Raw genomic sequence first — 7034 nt, forward strand, 5'->3', positions numbered from 1 at the left:
GCTTTTATATACTACCACATTAATATCTCACGAAATCTCACATTCGTGTCAATTTTCGTAGAACAAATTCATCGCGATAAAACGTCTAAGTCTAATTCTAAGAACTCGACGTTTGTTCGTGTAAATTATGTGTCTGGGAACCACTATTTCATATGCAAAGCTTTTATATCAAGCAAATCAGTTGTCACGACTTGAGAGGTCATGTTACACTAAGAAATGGTAAAAAATATATCAATTGAAATTTTTGATCATTCTCGGCATAAACTCCACTTCCCAAACACGTATTAATGCATATATTTTACCTCTGGAAAAGGATTTTCGAATCGATGAAAGAGGAAAAAAGTTTGTTATACAAAAATTATATGATTTAGGCCCGGTTATTCTACCTTTTGGTAAATTTTATCTGTTAGTAAATCTGGCAATCCACGCATGTGATTGGGTAATCTTGCTACCCAACAAGTAAAATTGACCAAAAGGTGGAACAACCGGCTCTTAATCGGTAAAATAAGAGGGGCTTTAGGATTCCCTTAAATAATATACTAATTTTTTGTTCCGGAACTCTGATAGATTACGTTATTAAAACAATTTGATGACAGATGGAAAAAAATATATAGCAAAATCAAATGTAATTATAGTTGTTTTAATTTTAGTCACTGTTACGTTTATATGCGCATGTATGCAGCTACAAAAAATGTTACCTTTTTCTTAAACACAAATATTTTTCATTTTAAGCTCTTAAACCAACTTTTTTTTCATATTGTGATACTTTTTTTTAATAAAGAATAAAAAGTTGTTTCAAATAATGTTTTAAAAAATATGGATTTCTAAAGGCAAACTCCAAAGGCATAAAATTAGTGTATAGAGTTCTAGTCGAAGGAGGGCGTCTTCTAAAGATACGGTCTCGTTGACTGTCTAAAGAGGTCTCTGATTGACATATTAAGGAATTAAAATCATACTATGATTGAACAGCCAATCAGTATTCATATTGGAATTAAAACAATAGCGGCGGATTAACTTAACCGATTCAATGATGCTTTCCTGTTTTTTAAATCTATGTAGAACTCTAAATTAGAGTAACTAAAACCATTCGATTTTACTTTACATCTTTCTTTCATATCTCAATTTGTTTTAATGATATAATCTGTCAAAGTTCCATGGAATATTCTGTAAATAAATTTTGTATAATTTTATATTAGTCATTTTCATCAATTTTTTAATTGTAAGCGTTGAAACAAGATATTCTAATATTAAATAATGTATTAATCAGGCTATCGGCGTTGTTACTGTACATCTACTTACTATTAGAAGAAATCTTCAAATGTAACACAATGTAAATAATGTACAATACACCTAGAAAAAAATTTTTTTAATTCAAAGAAATGTTTCTTTGCTGTACGAAGAAAAAATTTCTCTGATTTGAACATCATTTTTTGAAAACAAAATAAAAAAGTTTATTTGATTCCAAAATGTAATGTTTATATAAATCAAATGCCGTTCAAATAAAAATAATTTACTTACATAAAAATAATTTTTTCTTTAACTGTATAGCAAAGATACATTTTTTTGAATCGAAGAAATTCTTTTCCTGGGTGTATAAGCGTGTAAATTAAGTAACAAATTGTACATAATAGCACTTATGTCAATCCGCAAAGACTGACCGGTGCTTGTGCCAATCGACCAAAGAAATTTAGGCTCCTTTTATCGAAGAATTAATATTATATTTTTAATCGCGCTTATTTAAGTACGAGTATCCAATATAGAAGAGAGATAGAGATAGAGAGAGAGAGAGAGAGAGAGAGAGAGAGAGAGAGAGAGAGAGAGAGAGAGATAAGTATTGTAAATATATCTAAAGGCGTGTAGCGTAAAATTTAACGTAAAGTAGTGTCGCTGCGCGTATCTTAGCGCCGAGACACTACCAGCGTCCCCAGATACTTTAACCGTCACGAGATATTTTATTACGGATAGAGATTATTCATATAGAGTGCTGTGTATAAATATGCATGCAAGTATAATCGGCGTCAAAATGTAAATCAAAAACTAAATTTCTTTTTTTGAGATTTTTCTTAAAATATAAGAAAAAAAAAAAGTGTTGCAATCATTTTGACGCCGACTATACACATACAACGCAAGCCTGATTATTTATATCAATGTAAAGTGTGAGATTTCATAGAAAATTACGACAATGTTCATGTCAAGTATTGTAAATATTGTAAAAGTATAGCTCATACGTACATACAAGAAAGTATATCATATTTTCTTCTGAAAAATTATAGTATTTTTTACTTGTTTTCCCGATTCTATATCTTAAGAGCATATGTGCAAATATTGTGTTTTGAGTAAAATGTTAATAATTAAACAAGATAATGCTATTTTTTGTTAAGGGACACTAATTGACAGCTATGCGTAAGTAAATGGGACGAAAACATATTGTATCGTTCTTTATCCCAAATTTCTAATAAATTGATTTAACATTCATCAATATATTTCTGAACCATTGAAGGAAAGATCATTACAATTTTGTGCATTACAGAATTAAAATTTGATTGTAAAAATTGACCGAAAAATATGGAACGACGGATAAAGAAGACGTTCAAAAGAAACGCCTGTTGAAGCAACTTCGAACAGTTTAGTTGCGCGAATTCTCACGCTTACGATTCTTACGATTCCGATTACCCTCGATTTGCATTTTCTATTGATTGCATGTTGTAAAAGAATGAAAAGAATAGATCAGTCAAATCGATGTCGAGAAAGTATTCTGTCAGTAAAGCGTTGAAAAGCAATAATGGATATTTCAGGTAATTCAGCTTCGTGAGATTCTCACGATTAAATTAAGAGCGACGAGCGAGATCGGGCGTGCGGGATCGCACACAAAAGCGATCCGCGTCGCGCAGCATCCAGCAGGGATTCCTCGTCCCACAAACACGGTGAGGCAATGATCCCTTTTCTGCCACATGACCCCGATTGTCACTCGGCCGACGCAAACAATAAATTAATTGTGCCTTGCACGATTCAGCTAGCTTTCGGCGGTCGCGTGCTTGTTGGCATGAGGTCTCTGAAGAGACACGTGCCACTTAATAATCACCATTCAGCTTCTCTTTCTCGCATGCACAAAACAAGCATGTACAAAAAGATAGGTTTCCATAGGAATCATTACCTTTTCTAAAGTTGACTTACTTCATTATCAGTGACGTGATTCCTTTTCGTTTTTCAGAGATATAGCAAGAAAATAAAGTTATCCTCATCTAAGATAAATATTAAAACTTTATGAATTTTCTTGTAACAACTTATGAAAATTTGATCAAAATTTAGTTTTCAAATATCAAGACGTTCAGAAAGTTCAAGGTAGTCTAAACATTAAAGAATATACATCAGAAATATTTGAATGTTCATTATAGTATTTAATAAAATCTGCAGAAATTCTCGAGAAGCTTTTAATGTGTAGCCTTTCTTTAGAAGCTTTTGGCTAAAAACACTGGTGTGACTGATCAGAAAAATCTCAAACGTGTGACCGTAAATGGACACCACGGGTGGCATTTGGTAGTCGGGACTTTCTGTAACGATTGATCGCACAATTTCACAGAATCGTGGTCGCGTTCCATTCGCCGGCCGAAGAATTTAACGAGCTACACGCGACTTCATCTCAACACGTCATCGCACACGACCTAATGGTACCCCTCGTGGACTATCCCGCCTTTAACGTTCTCATTATATTCATGCCGTGACTTCAACGAGGTGTATCCTTCCGTCCGTTTGCCTCTACATATTACGACAAGTACTATTGGCAAAATTGTGCGGGAAGATTAGTCGGATATCATCGACACAAATGTACGCAATTCAAGTGACGCGTTATTTTCCAACTTTCGAAAGTAAGCTATTAAATGAATGCCTTAGACAACAAGTCAGAAATATGGAAATTTTGCAGTTATTATTTTTAAAGACATTTTGCACCTAAAATAATAATAGTAAAATTTTATCTTCTTAGGAATTCTAAAGTATTCATAGTCGGTTCTTATATTTAAGATATTTAAGATCGTCTTAAGATATGAACCAATCACAGAACTCTATTAGTATCTTAAAACATTGCTTAAGATGATTGTGAAATAAAAACGATCTATGAATACCAGCCTAAGAGAATAATGTTCAATCGCTTTCCCATTCATTCCATTTGGAATGAATGAGAAAGTATAGTCGTCGACGAAGTCATCAGAAGTAATAAATAATTTTCTGTTGATATTATTGTAAAAGAGTCGATTAAATAAATTTAAAATAACGCGCGAGAAAACATGATATACGGACAGTCAACTCACAGAAGATTAGAACTGTGAATAGGCGGGGTCGAACAGTGTAGACTGTGTATAATTGCCGACAGCGAGTGGTTTTGTTTCTTTCCTCGCGTTTCTTCCTGTCGCTCGTAAAAATATGAGACCTGAAGGCTTAAAATTTTATACGTCTCCGCGCTGCGCGTATATACTATACTCCACAGTAAAACGGTACGGGTATTATACATATATAAGAATCCGGTCACGAAAGTAATGAGGGCATGGCACTTATAGCTGGCGGAGACCCATTGCACACAATTATTTTTATAATTATATTTCCCGCAGCTTTCTATATATCTTTTCATTTTTCCTTTCTATCGATAAAAAAAAAACGAAAAAGTAAAATTAAGATAATTAAAATTATTTTTGAAAAGATGACTTTAATACACATTTTATTTTATAAGTCACATGTTAAGCTACTATGTCAGTTTTTTTTACATTTGAGAGAAAATCTTACATCATTTTGTTTTATTCTAAAAATCTTTGTCTTCGATATGAATTGTGAGTTTTTAAAAAATACACAGCAAGTGCATTTTTTCTGATATAAGTGCAATAATAAAGAATATTAAGAATAATATCGTGCATTGTGCGTGACACCCTCAAAGGACAACATATGCATCGGCTGTACCGAGGGTATCACAGAAGTGGCTATTATCCCCGGCGATTAGGGATATAAACGCGGATTTATGGTAGATAAAGGATTTTAACTAAACTAAACACTTGACAGGTTGCGTGCGCTGTAGAAACATTTGTATCGCGGGGCGTAGTATTTACTTATCATTAAGACACAGATTATGGAGATTTATGAGGGGATGTAGCCACAAACCGCGATGCTTTTGTAGACGAAACTTAAATCCGATTCGGGATTGAAACAGAAGTAACTGGGAGCTACGTAAGCAATGTATGGCTGCGTTATACAGGTTAATATTTAAGCTTAATTATGAGAGGGCGATCTTGCACTGGTGAAAATAAAACTCGGAGTGTAAATCGAATGTAGGAAGAGAGTGAAAGAAGTGTAAACAAAGTTTTTAGAAGGCAAAAATTGAGACGACGAGATATAAAAGACGTATTTATTTTCAATTTTCGCCTTCTAGAAACTTAACTTCTGCCACTTTCCTTTTACGTTCAACTTAAGTATGTTCCAATCTTTATTTTTGCCAGGGTCAACTGAGATTAACTTGGTGGTGATATTCTTTCAGGCCAATATTCATAATTGATTCTTAAATACAATATTTTATTAAGATTAAGTCGTAAATTAATTCAGAACCGCATTATATTATATAATATGATTTTGAAATAAAATTAGACTATTTGAATGCCGGTCTTAATCCCTACATTTTCACGAAATGCAGAAATTCTGTAGATACAAATTCTGTTTCAGAATCAATTTGCGAAACACTTGTCGTAAATAAACAAGGTGAGAAAAAGCCGAGGTGCCGCAAATGAAAATTTCGGCAGAAAGGCCACAATTCCGGATGGGTGAATTACCGTGGGGCGAAGATCACGTTTGGTCAGAGGCGATCCTTGGCACTGCCGGTGGCGGTAAATCTGGCGTGTAGCTGAGGAAAGGTAAGGGTAACGTGTTGGATCCTGATGGACCCATCGCGCACACCCGTACAAACACACGCACACAAACGAACGCACGCAGGTGTGTATCGGCGGCGGGCCTGCGCGCAATCGGGGGCGAAGGGTCCGCTTTAGCGGAGTCGCCCCCGTGGTAACCAGGACGACGGCACGCAACGCCGCCCACAATCCCCGGGCTGTCTTGTCCGATGTGTTTGCTCGATGATTTTATACCAATTACGGCCTATCCCCATGCCATTGCCTACACATACCATCGATGCCGCCAGTCGCCGCCATTGCCGTTCTCGGGTGCGACTCGCCACTTTCGGAACAGAAGCCACCACTGCAGGTAGAATTGGCCGAGGCGGAACAAGACTCAAGATATTTGGCATCGGCATCGTTATCGATAAATATCCAAGTATCGCCAATGCTATTTTGGACTTGAAAAGGACGTATCTTACATTTTTATAAATATCGATATATAAATTTCTTACAATTTCCAGAAATATTTTAAATACTATTGGAACACCTGTTGCATTAAATGAAAACCTGATTCTGACTATAATTCGTATGAAGATTGCAAAATTTATTTAAGATTTATAGAAATATTAAATATGACGAATAGCTGTTTTGAACTACTACTTTGCTGAATGCATACTATCGATAAATCAACTTGAATCTTTCTTGGCGATTAATCTAGGTAGAATAAAGTTTCTATTTTTCTATCTTACATAATGAAATATGTATTATATTTAAATTATATGTATTATATTTAAATTATATGGCAAGAGATATATGTATTTAATTTAATAATGTACTAATAAATATACACAACACAAAAAAAATATGTTCGACATTTATACTGGAAAATAATCTATTATATTACATATTTGCATACATATAATTATTATATATATAATTATTTTATAAATAAAAAATCTCTCTTGTATTTTTATTTGTGATTTCATAATTTAATTGAACGTTTTATTAACACAGACTTCGTTAAACTTAATTTACTCAGGAGTACTATTTTTATTCATCTCATTTGTGCACGTTATTGTACGTTTAATAAATATAAAGTATAAGTTATTAAGCTCAATTCTCTGCTAAAGTGATTATGTGTTATTAATTATTTTCCAGTCTACGTGATTT

The sequence above is a fragment of the Trachymyrmex septentrionalis genome, unplaced genomic scaffold, assembly GCF_001594115.1.
Source record: "Trachymyrmex septentrionalis isolate Tsep2-gDNA-1 unplaced genomic scaffold, Tsep1.0 scaffold83, whole genome shotgun sequence".
NCBI lineage: Eukaryota > Metazoa > Arthropoda > Insecta > Hymenoptera > Formicidae > Trachymyrmex > Trachymyrmex septentrionalis.